At 32.9% G+C, this 14,978-nt stretch overlaps 1 protein-coding gene across 6 annotated transcripts in view; it reads left to right on the top strand.

The window, feature by feature from the left end:
- Window positions 1–14,978, top strand: part of T48 (FU domain-containing protein T48) — a 118,897-nt gene that overhangs the window by 94,643 nt on the left and 9,276 nt on the right. The window lies entirely within an intron of this gene.

Raw genomic sequence — 14,978 nt, 5'->3', positions numbered from 1 at the left:
ACACGATTCTTTAACTTACACAATTTTCAAGAAATACTTCTTTTTCGGAACGACATAAAACTTTCTTTATTGGCAGAAATAGTGCATTATGTAGTGTAAATTTGTTCATCCATACATAATTCAAATAAATGTAACAAAGAACACCATTAATTACAAGGTGTTTCTGTTATAACATGGAAAATCACGAGAGGACTACAATGTCACCTTCCCTTCTGCATTCTACAGCAACAACCGCAATTCGCTTCTTCATTCGAGTTTAAAAATAATTGAACAGCGGTTAATGGATGTTTAAAATATATACAATGAAGAAGCGTTTGAACACTTTTTAGAATAATTTGTTTAAAAAAGTCTCACGAATTCATTATTTTTTGAGTATTTCACCTCCAAACATTTTTATTCAGAACGACCATGGAATGTACTCCATGTAAAAATAAATATAATCATCGCATTTGGAAAAAGTGTATGGTTCTGCAATTGTAATATTGTTTGAACTGTTTATTTTCCTCGCTTGCATGTAAAGTTTATTTTTCAAATTCTACTGATAAACGAGCTACGACGTGTGACAGTTGCGCGGTCACCCTATATATAGGCGTCGCACTTGCTTCGCGTTTCCTCGTGATCGCACACGTACGAATGGACTGAATAATGGGGCTTTAGTAGCTGGACAACGGCTTTTGATAGATAGAATACGATGACATGCGTTAAATTGCCAATAGGAAGTCGTAGCCTGACGACCTCCCTCACCCAAGGAAGAGAGGAACAAAAACACGAATCGAGTGAGCCGTATGTATCTACATAGGGTGTCCGAGAACATACAGTGTAATAACAAAGCAATGGAACCAATTTTTCTGCACACCGATTATCACAGTGAATATCGACAACCAGTCTACGAACAAATTACATCGATCCACAAAAATCTGTACGGATCTCGCGATACGGTATTGATCATTTGGCGATTTTATTGTCCTTTGTTTTTCAATTATTTCGTATAAAATTATGCTGTATTTTACTGGTACACGTTGAGAATAAGGTTGAGAAATACTGATCTATCGTGTGCAACGGTAGTACTACATCTTTGACTAAAATAAGAGGTTTTTACCTCTATACAATCGTCTGTTTCACTCTTCTAATTTGACTTCAAAATTATTCCTCGTGTCCCATATTCTAATTGAAACAGGAACTTAAAAGGTTAAATCCGTTAACTACTAAAAGTTAAATTAAATTTGCAATAAAATGTGTGAATTTTGAAAATGTTTAAATGATTTTTTCTTGTCAGAATCATTGCAAACGATATATTACATTCCTCTGTCATATTAGAAATATTAACGGTGCTCTACCAAATTTCTTCACTTACCTTATAGTAAAATTTTCAGTATTTTTCCAAAATAAACTTGTTAATTGCTCCACCTGTACAAATAACATAATGAGAAACAATAAGATATAACGCCTGATATTTGTTGTCTATAGTTTTAAGTATTGAGGTTGCATTCTCAACTTTATTAACATATTTATGAATAATACACAAGAACAGTGTATGGATAAAGTATCTCTTTCATAACTATCGATCAACGTTGCATAAAGGATGCCGAAACTTCCTTGTTTGCCACGTCGTTAGACAACTTGTCTTCTATAATGGCCAAAATGGTCTAATTACTCGAGTTTCATTGTTGATTACTTAGTTACCATTTCCAATTAAAATGCTTCAATTAACATACGTTGGTTTAATAATTTTTACTTTGTTTCTTAATCCAAGAAATTTTTTCCATCTATAAATGCCTAATATTATATAAACTTAACGCGTCTAGTGCCATGGTACCTAGTCACCGATGACCGGAGCTTCCGAATTGCTTGGGCAGGTTACAATAAAAATATTTAGTTACGTAAGTAACTAAATAATAGCGTAACATAAAAACTGTGATACCATATTAAAACTGTTTCTAATACCATTTATTTTTTCCATGAAGGAATAAATAATATTGTTCAACACATTCGACATTCTCGTGACAGCGAGAACATCAACGCGTTAACGCGAATCTTAATACAAATATTTCAGCAAAACTTTAGTACATATTATAATTTAAGGAAACACCAATAATATTGTAATTTTGATATTTGAAGAAAAAATAATTGAAGAAATATTATTAATAGTTGTCTTGTTGTACTAACCCATTTCGAATAGTCAATTTAAGAGATACATAGGTACGAATATTCCAGCCAGATAAATATCTTTCTACCGTATCCAATTACATTTCCTTTGAAAAAATGCTGCAGTGTCGCCGTTGAGAGTTGGTGCATGGATTTCCCCCCTCCACTAGCACGACGTACGTTTACCTCTTCTCATTGACCATCGTGTTCCTCCCTTGATTTCAGCGTTTGACGTCGATGCTTGTCGATTACGACATCCGCTATCTACTAAAATTAGGAACATGCTTTGCATTGTTCGACAATTTCGACTTTAAAAGTCATCCGAAGACCGTGGGAACAGCCACACAGGTGACACAGGTGACAAAATTGGCATCTAATGAATACCATTGGTACTGAAATTTTAATATCCTCACCTTCCGTGGTACGTACTTTCGTTATTAATCGGCATGGTAACATCATACGAGAAAACGCTATGAAAAGTTATGAAAGCGTTAAAGAAGAAACATACCCCTCTTACTCCTTCGTTGTTCTGCTAACTGGTTTATCATTTCTGCATAACGCTTTCACAAATATTAATGTTTCAGTGTCGTTTCTCCCTTTTTTTGCAACTATACTATTTGAAATCAACAGGAGAAAACGTAAATAATAGTGGTATTTTCTTTATTTTTCTTGCGGGATACAGAATCTCTTTCCTCTACATATCGCTTTGCACATTTTTGCACTGTGTTACACATTATTTATTGCTCCATAAAACTAAAGGATCTCTAAACTTTACAACAACAAGCCATACCACATTCCACGTGAACTCATTTTAAAGCGCGATGCATTCACTTTCGCCTCCCATAAACTGTTCTTTTCTGTAACGTTTTTTCCTCGTGTAATATTTTACGAATTCGCTCGAATCATTAAGAAATTTAGATTGAAAATTAAATTATCCTCTTTACAATGTTATCTTCAAACTTTAAGAACGATTCTTTGTGCCATTTTATTGAATTTTGAATGAAAAAGCCTACTGTAGGCATTTAACGCGGGTTAACCGCACACACCACATACATGTATGAAGTATCTTCAAGTCCGACCGCACGTGCAACTTTCGTGTCGTATACTTCCGGTTGTTCTAATGCCCAGGGCACGCTTGTCGTTTACAATTCAATGAAATCACGGAAAACAATCGTAAAACAAGTTCTAAGAGATCGTTATAAATAGAAAACTCCAATCTTCAAATCCGCTATGGATTCAGCCCCTAAAAAAGTCCGTAATGGCTGTAAAGACGTTTGAATTCATAAAACTTTGATAGGTAATTATTTTATTTACAACACTGATTCCTCACCGATTTGGATGACCTTGAGGTATGTGGTCGAGGTCATCATTTTGAACAACTTTCCCTTATACATATTACCGCCGCTCGTTTTTAGTTTTCTTGATAGTCGCAAAAATATGTCTGGGAATGAGGAGTTTTCGTATTTATTTAAAAAAAGTATTACTTTCGTATGATTTCGTTTGACGTATATTATTAAAGTCATTGTTCTATACACCGTTATCTGTAAACTCTTTGACAGTGATCGTTGGTTCAAAAGTTATGAAGCATTAAAGTTTCTATATGTGTTTTTGAGCTTCATCTAAATAATAGAAATTGTTATTAGTGGGGCTGATTTCTCTGGTCGGAGGGGGGGCTGCACCCCACTCTGGAAAAACTAGCCCCACTAATAGCATTCTTCAGTATCTAAATAATCTTCGAGTACACATATGATAAGGAACACAACTTCAATAAATGAAAATGAAGACGAACATTTCTAGCGCAATACGAAACTTAAATGCTTCCTAACTTTTAAAGCGACACTCCCTGTCGAAAAGTTTAAAGTTCTGCGTCTATAGAACAATGACCTTAACAATATACGTCATATGTCATACGAGAGTTACTCTTTCTGTAAATAAGTACGAAAACTGCCCATTCCCGGGCATATTTTTTCGAATATCTGGAAAATTAAGATTGAGTAGCCGTAACATGTATAGAAAAAGGTTTTTCAAAACCAAGTCCCTCACAACAAATTTCCAGATTATCGAATCCGGCGAGGAATCAGCGTTGTAAATAATTATCCTTTGGTATCCAGAAAATATATTTTTCCCAAAAATGCCTATTACATGAAAAAAAACATTGTAGGGAAAATGACTTATAGAGTCTCTCGTTATGCATCTTATTTATAATTTTGATTGTTTATGTGCAACCGTATTGGCGAAAAGCAAATTAGTATCGAAAATGAGATAAGAACAGATGAAAACCAGAAACCGAGAAGGTTACGAATAGAACTGGATGAAACTGTTGTATATAAATACACATATCGGTTCCGACTGAGACAGTTATCGAAATAAAGTCATAATTATTATCAGATATATCGGTTTCGGTTCCGACTGTTATATCTGGAAAAATAAATAAGAAATTCTGACAAATAACGGTTGTAGAGCCCACACAGAACCGATATATCTAATAACAGTTATGATCCTATATTGGTTCTCCATAACTGTTTCAAGAACCGGAACCGATACCATAACTGCTTTCAACCCCTGATGAAAACTGATCAATTAGATCCGCATTCTTTCCAAGGACTATCTCCTGAACAACGCAAAGTACCGATGTAAGTATGTACCTGCCGCGGCGTCCTTTCATATCCGCCTTACTGTTATATATATAGGGTGTCCCGCGACTCATGGTCAACCGATTAGGAGGTCATTCTACATGTAAAAATGAATCGAAAGAACAGAATAAAATGTTTTCCTGCGAGTCTTCGTTTTCGAGAAAATCGAAGTCGAAAATTTACTGGACTACATGTCGACTTTGTGCATCTCACCATACACTCTTGTTTTGATTCTTATTTGTATTTAAAGACATAATAATGACAAAATGCGGATACTTCTTGATACAAACGCGAAGTGGCATTCAAATTACCCTCGCACGCTCCAAGTGCGAGAATCAAATCCGTATACTCACTATTCGAATAAGCTGCCATACTGAGAAACTGTTAGATACTGAATAATTATACCGCTAATAGAATAGCACGAACGATAAACTATCAATCGAGGCCATTATTATGTCTTTAAATACAAATAAGAATCAAAACAAGAGTGTATAGTGAGACGCACAAAGTCGACATGTACCGAGTGTACACGTATCGAGTAAATTTTCGACCTCGATTTTCTCGAAAACGAAGACTCGCAGGAAAACATTTTATTCTATTTTTTCGACTCATTTTTACATGTAGAATGACCTTATAATTAATTAACCGTGAGTCACAGGATACCCTGTATATTATTCCACTGGGTCCTTCTTTCCTTTCAGATTCCGCCAGCACGTACTTCCATTTTCACCCTCCCAGTTGCATATTCTACATTCTTTCTCCACACTTAATATCCTTGTCACATCGTAGAACTCGAATTTCGGATTTCGTTATTTCAATCATTATTTCTTCCTTCTTTTATATCTTCGAGACGATGTAGCGCAACAATTTCTTTCTAGAATTTATTATACTATGGCACTTTTATTCAATTTTCCTTTTTCTTTCAATTTACTACTCATATCCTCTTTTCTTATCCGAGTCAATTTATCTTTTCCTTCACTTCGTTTCAACATTTTCTTGCCCATACGCTTTCTTCAATTTGTCTGTTCGGCAATTTTTCCTCGACCTTTTTGGTATTCTCTTGCCTGCTCCTTCCACCTGCTCCCATTCATTATGCGTATCACTCCTAGTTCAATTTTTGTACACATCCCCGTTATGCGAGTCAACCTGAACCTCAAGTATGTAAACGTTTTTATCTCCTTGGTTTTCTCTTCTTATCACTTCTATACTATCTTTCCTTCCTTCCTCTTTGTTTTCTGCGTTTCATGACCTTCGTCTTTTCCACATTCGTTTCCTGCTCTAAGGAGACTTTCACTTCTTTCCTTATCAAGTTCCTCTTTCAGCTCCAATATGTACATACAAGCTAAGAGCAAACATCCATCTAGAGCAAACATCCATGCATACATAAGTTCGACGAAGCATATTGCCGATGTTCTTTTTTAATTATTGGATTAATCCCATAGTTTAGTGTGCAAGTTTGTTTAGCGTGTTTTAGTTTGTCTTTCATACCCAGCTACATAGGTTCCTGTACTTATTCCCGTCTATATTCGTTGCTATTACTATTTCCTCTCCTTTCCTCTCATGTTCCTCTTCTCTAATTCTTTTTTGACTTATCTCGTGTTAAATCTCTGTCTCCTTGCACTTACACTTCTTTCCACGTGATTCACTAGCCACTTTTTATTTTCACCAATAATTTCGTTCTGTTCTGCTTTCCTTCTTCTCTTTACTCTATTTCTACAGTTTTGCCACAGTTTGTAATAATCTCTAGACATCTTAATTTGGATCATTCTGTACATTTCACTCTTCGAAGATTCTTTTATTAAAATTCTCGCCCATTTTCTTTTTCCTTTGAATTTTTCCCTTTCCTTCACCATTTCCTACTTTCATTTAGTTGACTTTTTACTCTATCTACTCTTGTTTAACAGTTTAATATCTTCTATTTCCGTCACATTTCTACATGCATATATAATATATGTATGTTCTTTACTTTGTCTCTTCCCGAATTTTCTCCCCTTCCCCGTATCCTTCTTACTAGTACATTTTGTTCTCCCTGCTTCCACCTTCCCAGTTCACTACTTCCATTCTAACTTTCTTATTCTCGCTTCCCTTTCTCCTGTCCCTTCTTATCATTTCTTCTTGTTTTTTATCCCAGATGGTAAATATTTTACTTTCCCCTACTTTCTCTTACCACATCCACGTTTCCTTTCAACATTTAACTCTCCTCCATTTCTTATTCGCCTTCTGTAACCTTTTCATCGATTGTTTTTCATAGAAATGACTAATTCCTTCATCCCATCCTGATCACTCTTTTCCATCCTCCACTCTCATCTTTTTCACTGCTCTTCCTTTATTCCATAGTCCTGTTTCTTTGAACCTTCTACACACTATTCTTCTACAATCCAACCAACGAAACGATGCAGTATGCGTATGCAAACAAAACGCAGGTGATTACATCAGTAACGTATGACGTTTCTGTCAAATTTTTAAAACTGTTCAAGTAAGATTTTAAAAAATTCCTTCGTTGTTATAAACAGCGTTTTTTATCATTATCGACAAATTTGTAAAAATGGTGGAATAAACAAAATGTTCATATTCATATTTGGAACTATACATTGCCGCAAGAATGCCCTTTAAAAGTACCGTACCAATGAAAATGACTAGTTTTGATTTCCCTGTTTCGCTATCATTGATACTTTAACACACTGAGCGCCGGCCCCGTGAAAACGCGGGATTCTGAGTCTGTGCTGGAGCGCCGGCCCCGCAATAATGCGGATTTATGGATTTCCGTTAAATTGTATATGACGAATATGCAATTAAAATGTACTATTTTACGAAAATGTATAATGTTTTGAATATTTTTTTGGCTACTCATTGATCAGATACAAGCGAATGGGGCCAGCGTTTGGGCTAGTGGCCGATACATTGCCGACGCTCAGGCTTTAAATGTCTCTTAGATCGCCGGCGCTCAATGTGTTAAAAGCATTGAATATTCGAAATGATTCGAAAGTAAATAGTTTCACTCGAATACTGCAATGAATGTCCGAAGAAACTGAAAATAATCTATCGTTACGATTTTTATACGGATTACATATCAATCATATTCAACGCTCGGTAGTTGTAGTATTAAAATATGCTATCATTCGATCGGTAATTTCAATTCGCTCCTGAATTCGATAACGTATGATTCTATTTACCGAATCGTCTCGTTGAACAGATTATGCTTTCTATGCTCATTGTCAGTCTTTCTTCTTTTCTCGCTGAAATATCAGCTCTGCTCTTCCTTAGCAGCGACACTGACTACTCTTCCTCCTTACGTCGCAGGATGGTTTCGTTCCCGTTCCCATTCTCCGCGATGCCTCTCTGTTCTCCCTGATCCGTTCTTTTCTTCTTCGTAGCCTTTATCCCTCCACTTAGACCACCTGCAACCTCTACTCTTACAACCCGTTCTCTTTTACCTTTCCTTAACATTAGTTCACACCCTTCCACTTACTGTACCTCGCACTCCCGCACACTCTCCGCTCGTTCCTTCCACTTCTGCTTCTGTGTCTCACTTGAAATTCTCCGCACGTTACACAATCGTTATTGCTCACCGTGCTACCACCACGCTACGCTACCCCAAAAAACATATTATTTTTGTTAGGATGAGGACATGGTCAAAGCCTTTGCCTGCTGTATTTATTGCTGTTACTTATGGCATTCGGATCACCTTTGTAATCATAAGACCAGTTATTAAACGCGTGACGTAAGATAAATTCGCATGTTATAATAACTTGCGTGACAAAGAAAAGCACGTTATCATTTCGATGATATGCTGTTAGCACTTCCGTCTCAACCCATTTGCATAATACGAGAGAATGAGAAATACTCCATTATCATCAAAATTTTTTATTTCTTATTGTATCCGAATAGTACAGTAATGATACAATAACAAAACAATTACGGTGGATTCTGAAAGTGAAAGCTTCACATTTAAAAATGAATCAACAACAATGTGCAAATGCACAACTTTTAAATGTACAACCAGACTAAGATTTTCTTCTAGATAATTTTGCTTCATTCTCGTGAAAATTTCACAATATCGCTTTGAATTTTTTATTTTTTAAATATTTTATGTCACTTTTTATTTTGAAGATAAAGAATTTATGTAAAAATATTGTAACGAAGTTTGGATAAATGCAGACATTCTGGTTGCCAACATAAGGATTTGTTTTATGAAATAGTGTATTTTCTTTGTGGAATAAGCAGTTAGATGATTATTACAATTACCCATATATGTATTGTTATTGTAGATTTATCATACGATAAAAGTAATTGTTCATAATAAATAGTTCCTTATGTTTAGTTCATAGTGGCTGCTCAAAAGATAGAAGATCAAAACATAAATATAACATAAATCGAAATGTCTTTTACCATTTTAGCATTTAAAATAGTTCAAGTAACCTAATTAGCTGATGACATTAAATATTCCGATGAACAATGAATATTCCGCCTTACATAGATATGTGCACACTTGCTCTTACAATAGCTCTGAAAAAGGAAACTTTACAATAAATATTTGTATACAATTATAGCTTAATTAATATTACAAGAAAGTAAGAGAGAGCTACTAGTAAGATAAAATAATTACAAAATATACAGTAAAAGACGTTGCAAAACAACAAATTATAAAAATATAGAAAGCATATAAAAGCATATTGTAATTATAATTGTATATTATTAGAGGTCGATTCGTGAAGATTACCTCAGCGTTATTTTGCTAGCGTTAAACTTTATGTAACAGTTTCTACTGCACTCTTCTGAATTTTGAAAAAGGAAAGTATGAATGAGCGAGCAACAAAAACAGCCGCACTGTTAAGTACATTCGACATGTGCCACGAGGTTTCTCTCAGTTTATCGTTCGCGTGTCCATGCTCGTATATCATTTACGCACGCTTAGAGAGCCAAATTAAATATCTGAAGCACGCTATCTTGCTGCGTAAATACCATCTCGCTAACTATTCCGACAATGACTTACGTGACGTTTACGAAACAATTTTTATATGTGTATGTATGTGCAACCTAAGATGCTTTAATCAAACAGTAATATCAAGCGATGTATCAAAACGATAAATAGCGATAATTTTCTTTATGGCATACACATATGTTGATTAAATTAGCAAAAAGTAAATCGAAATATTGCACGCTTCGGAAATTAAAAATATGACAGCCTATCAGAATTATTGGTATCGGTCGTTGACTTCTATCATGATTTAAGATTTAATAGATGCCGTGGTTGTCGCTATCTCCTAATAGCATTGATTGACTATCGTGCAACCGTATTGACGAAAATAGGTGCGAGAAGAAGCGCTCCTCCTTTCACTCTGACCAAGTAGAACTGCATTCCTTTCAGGAGCCTTCTTTCTATCGACACGTAATATACGTTCAAATATAATATTTTTGTCTGCGCTTAGAATGGTAAATTTTAGTGTTATTATAATAGTTAAATACTCATCGTTAACTTCAAATAAAATTAGTAAAAAGATTATCCAGCCTGTGAACAATTGGATGGATATCCTTCCTCATTTGTCTGTGTAATAACTGATTTCGTCAGACAACGTTATGGTAAAAAACATTCCCAAACATTTAGTTACATGCAAAATCCGTAATCATTTTAAAGTATTTCATTTTCCAAACGCCGAATTTTAGTTACTTGTCATAGCTTTCTTGTTTTCATACAATTTCATTGTGGTACTAGTGTATTATGTTTGTGTTTTATCTTTCCAATACTTTTTAATTTGATTCCGGATATTCTGATAAATAAGATGAAGGAAATAAGCATTTCTAACAGAATAAAATATTTGTTGAATGCTTACAATTGTATGAAACATTCGACTAAAGCAAAACGCATTGTATAACTAACTATTAAAGTAAAATAACAAATTATTTCTTGAATTACTAAAATTTCATCAATTTTATACGATTTTTAATGACTAACAATTTTGATGCCTTATTTCGAAATATTTACTCTTTATAAATAGAATTTTTAATTTAAAGTTGTTACACATTGAACAAAAGTTATATCAATCTCTACAAACATGTACGTATGTAAGTATTATTGTAATCTTAACTACATAATAAAAGTAATTTATAAACAAAAATTTTTTGACCATCTAAATGCACGATCTTAAATGGCATTCATTGTAGTCCTCAAAATAATGACAAATTTTAAGACAAAGTGGAAATAGCATTAGTAATATACCTTATGTTAATTAAGTAAATAGTGTAAACATAATGTATAAAAAGAAACAAGTGTTTTAACACATTTACAGCAGTTTTTAATAATTTCATATAAATATATTATCAAAAATGCACTTCTTTTTGTTTTTTTACGAATAAGAAGTTTTTCTGTGTGCAATTGATTTAATTGTACCGTTCAATATGTTTTACGTTACAATAATCAATAAATAATTCTTATTAATTTTCGCTTGCTAAAATGAATATTAACCTCGTTTTTCCTATCACACACCGTTTCATAGAAATTTACATTTTAAAAATAATACAATTTTCAATTTTTCAATGTCCTTTGTAGAAAATTATTCTCTATGCTTTCTCAGATAATAGTTCGGGGAGACATGAGGTGTCACCGGTGATTATTAATGTGAACAAAACTAAATAACTTTGCACCGATTGTGGGAGGAATGTTACGACCATTAATGGAGAGATTATTGCCCCTGTTTCGTATCTTGATAAACAATTTTGTTCTTTAATAAAAAAGAAAGGTACATTACAATTTTTATTAATGGTTTCTTAATGATTTTATGTTCTGAAATGATTATTATATTCAATTTAAAAATTATTGGGAGTAACGTTATTCTTTAATAGGGTTATAATTCTTCGTTTTTTGATACATTGTAAATTCAAGCAATATTTGAAATTATTCGCGTCGCAGTAATTTGATCTGTGTCTATTTTTAGCAAAATACGAGACTTATAAGTCTAACAAAATTTTATTAAAAATATTTCTATTTATTAAAAGCTACATTAAGTAAAAGAAACATTCATCAAATTTATTTCTTAAATTACGAATAATTAATTCAAGTAACTGGCTAATACTATATATTCAAATCGTGTTTCTAGGATAGCATACATGCTTACTATGCCAAACACTTATTGTTTCCAGTTTACTATGAAACTTCCTATGAAACATTTTTCTAAAATTTATCTTGGTATTAACGGTTTTGTAATTTCTGTTTTCTAATATAACTTGGTCGGTATTTTCGCCATTCAAGACATCCACGAAAGGACAAACTTATTCGTAAGGATAATACAATGAACGCATGAATTTTGTATCCAAGTTCGTCTTACGATATTTACGAGAAAAAGGTCAGTGTGAAACCAGTGGTAATATAGGCATACATATTTATGTCAGATGCATTATACGGATACTGACGCAAGTGTACACGCATGCGCGCTTACTAGTCGGTAGTTACGAGCATCTGCTACCCATCCAGCTCTATTTACCAATTGTGCTCGTTAATTTCACAACCTTTTGTTCCTTCGTGCTAATTAACCGGTTTAATAGATTTCATGCGGATTAAAATATCCCAGAAAAAAGCCGTGTTCTGATGTGAAAAAGTATTGGCATTCATTCTCGTACGTTACCGGAATTCAGAATCAACACTATATATCTATGTTCAGTTAAGTTTAAAACTACACAACATTCTAATCGAAATTAAATATCATCGTATTATCTAAATTCTATCAAACTTAACTTCAGAGTTTTATATAAATTATGTTTGAGTAGTTCCACTCTTTTCCTTAATTCACTTTTGCTTCGGTTTATTCATGATTAATCATCGTTTTCCGAACCAATTAAGAACTCGTAGCGGTCGAAAATCTGTTGTACATTCAAAAATATTCTGGCATACATTCCCTCAAAATATATACAATTTAATGTTTATGAACAACTCTGCCGCGAAATAGGAAATGGTGATAGAATTCGTTATTAATAAAAAGATACAGTTTTATAGTTTGTATACAATATGTATACTATACTATAATTTCATATCGTTGCAACAACTAACCATAAATGACATAAATAAACGATAGTATTTTCTTTAGGAAACTATTCTCTGTAAAACGACTATTGTTACATAAGATTAAACATTTAGTATAAAATTCTACTAAATTGTTACGAACAGTGGTCAACATCTTGCTTTACGATTTCATTGTAACTGCACTCACTAGAATTACTTTGTTATTAATAACTTACTGAAAACAAGGAAGAAATGTACAACGGAAAAATAATATTGAATTTAAACTCAAAGAATTGGGAAACAGTTATTTTTATTAACTTCCATTTATAATCCTACTCATACATCTACCACGATACTGTATGGCAAAGGATTAAGGCTACAATAGAAAATACGAAATATTAAAGATAGACAAAATCCGTAACATATAAAAAGAATTAAAATGTTCACTCAATTTTGAATTTAACCACATATGGAACTATGATAGTAAAAAAACGTTAGAATTCGATTATAAGCCAAATAAAAATGATTTACGCGTATTTCATTCGAAAATATTTGTATACATGATTGATGTTAAATATTATTAATATTATTAATAAAATTACTACCGCTGTCATGATCTGTTTTCATTATAATTGCAGAAAAAATATTAACGCATATTGTACTAATATATTTCTGGTGAAACTGTTGCTCGTGATTTTCCTTGACCCGTTTATTCAGCATAGCGAATGAAATATAAGAGATTTAATCTAATCAGTACCGGAAAGAAAATTATTTCATTAATCAACACCCAAAGCTTAACATTCGTAATTGCTGATTACATTAAGGTCTGCGATGCATCATACGTATTCATGTAACACATCCACGTGAAGTATTACATTACAGTTATCACATTATTACATATTACACTACTTGTTTAATAAACAGTTCATTCTGACGTATATTCGATGTAAGGAAATTGAATTCGTCAAACAGACTAAATAAAAATTTTTTATTTTTCGTTGTATCTTCATTCGAGTGTGATCATATCTTTCCTTATTAATTCTAAAAACTATATAACAACATAATAATATTGCAACTGCATTAGGCGTGTGAAGTGTACAACTTTGAAATCTACAAAAACCCGAATTTTCAAATGTTTCATTTGTCTTTATTGATACAGAAAAATATTACAAACAAAATTTCGATATAATTTCAATTTAAAATATTCTTTAAATATTCTTATTAAATATACTGTTATTGCATTTAAAACAATTGCGAAAACGAATGAAAACTCCGGTTAAAATCACTTTGAACATTTAAGAAGACTGTGTAATGATAAGTTTACATACCATTTCAATGATATTTTAGAATACTATCACTTTTTTGGTATTTAAAATATAATGTGAAATATTAGCATAATATACCAATGAAAGTTTGCGGTATTGACGTTTCAAACTGTCGTAAATCTTCACCATTTGGTGATCAGGCACTTCCGTCCGTTTATAAAATCGCAAAATATTCTTATACAACTGACGGAATTTGCAGACATTCGAAACCTTCGATAATTTTTGTTCATACCCAAAATTCGTCTTCCCAATTCCAACCGAAAAATAAACTTTTCTTTCCATCGATCAGTAACACAATATGCCGAATGACCGTTGTGGATGAATAAAATTATTTCTCCCTGATAATGCTTTTATATGGGGTTCAAATTGTTGAAGAAGAAAATTGAACCATTGAAAAAATTTATCCAGCAAATTTAATTGTTGAAGAAGAAAATAAATTTGCTGGATATGATCTTATTAAATACGTTTATCACAAAAATGTTAGTAACTATGTAAATAAAGTAAAAAAGACTAACATATTGCACTGTTTCACGGTATCCTCGTAATTGTAGAAATATAATTATTATGTATTAAATATTTATTTCACATGATTATCTGCCGCGTATGCGAACGGACACGCGTAACAATGCGAGATATAGTTGCAAAAAATAGGAGATATGTATTACCATTGTTTATTGTTCCAATATGCAACGAATAGAACTGATCCAAAAATATTATACAGTGACCAGATGAAACAAAGCGTTAAATAACGAGAGTAAATATCTGATATACTGGAACACTTAGCCTGCGATTGTCACAGGTGTGGTCGTTAAAAGGAGATAAAGAAACAGATAATACATATGATTCCGCAAAGCTTCGCAAATAATTTTGGTGATTAATACA

Source organism: Nomia melanderi, chromosome 9 (assembly GCF_051020985.1).
Source record: "Nomia melanderi isolate GNS246 chromosome 9, iyNomMela1, whole genome shotgun sequence".
NCBI classification, from domain to species: domain Eukaryota; kingdom Metazoa; phylum Arthropoda; class Insecta; order Hymenoptera; family Halictidae; genus Nomia; species Nomia melanderi.
The sequence above is the reverse complement of the archived record's forward strand: the minus strand, read 5'-3'. Positions and strand labels throughout refer to the sequence as shown.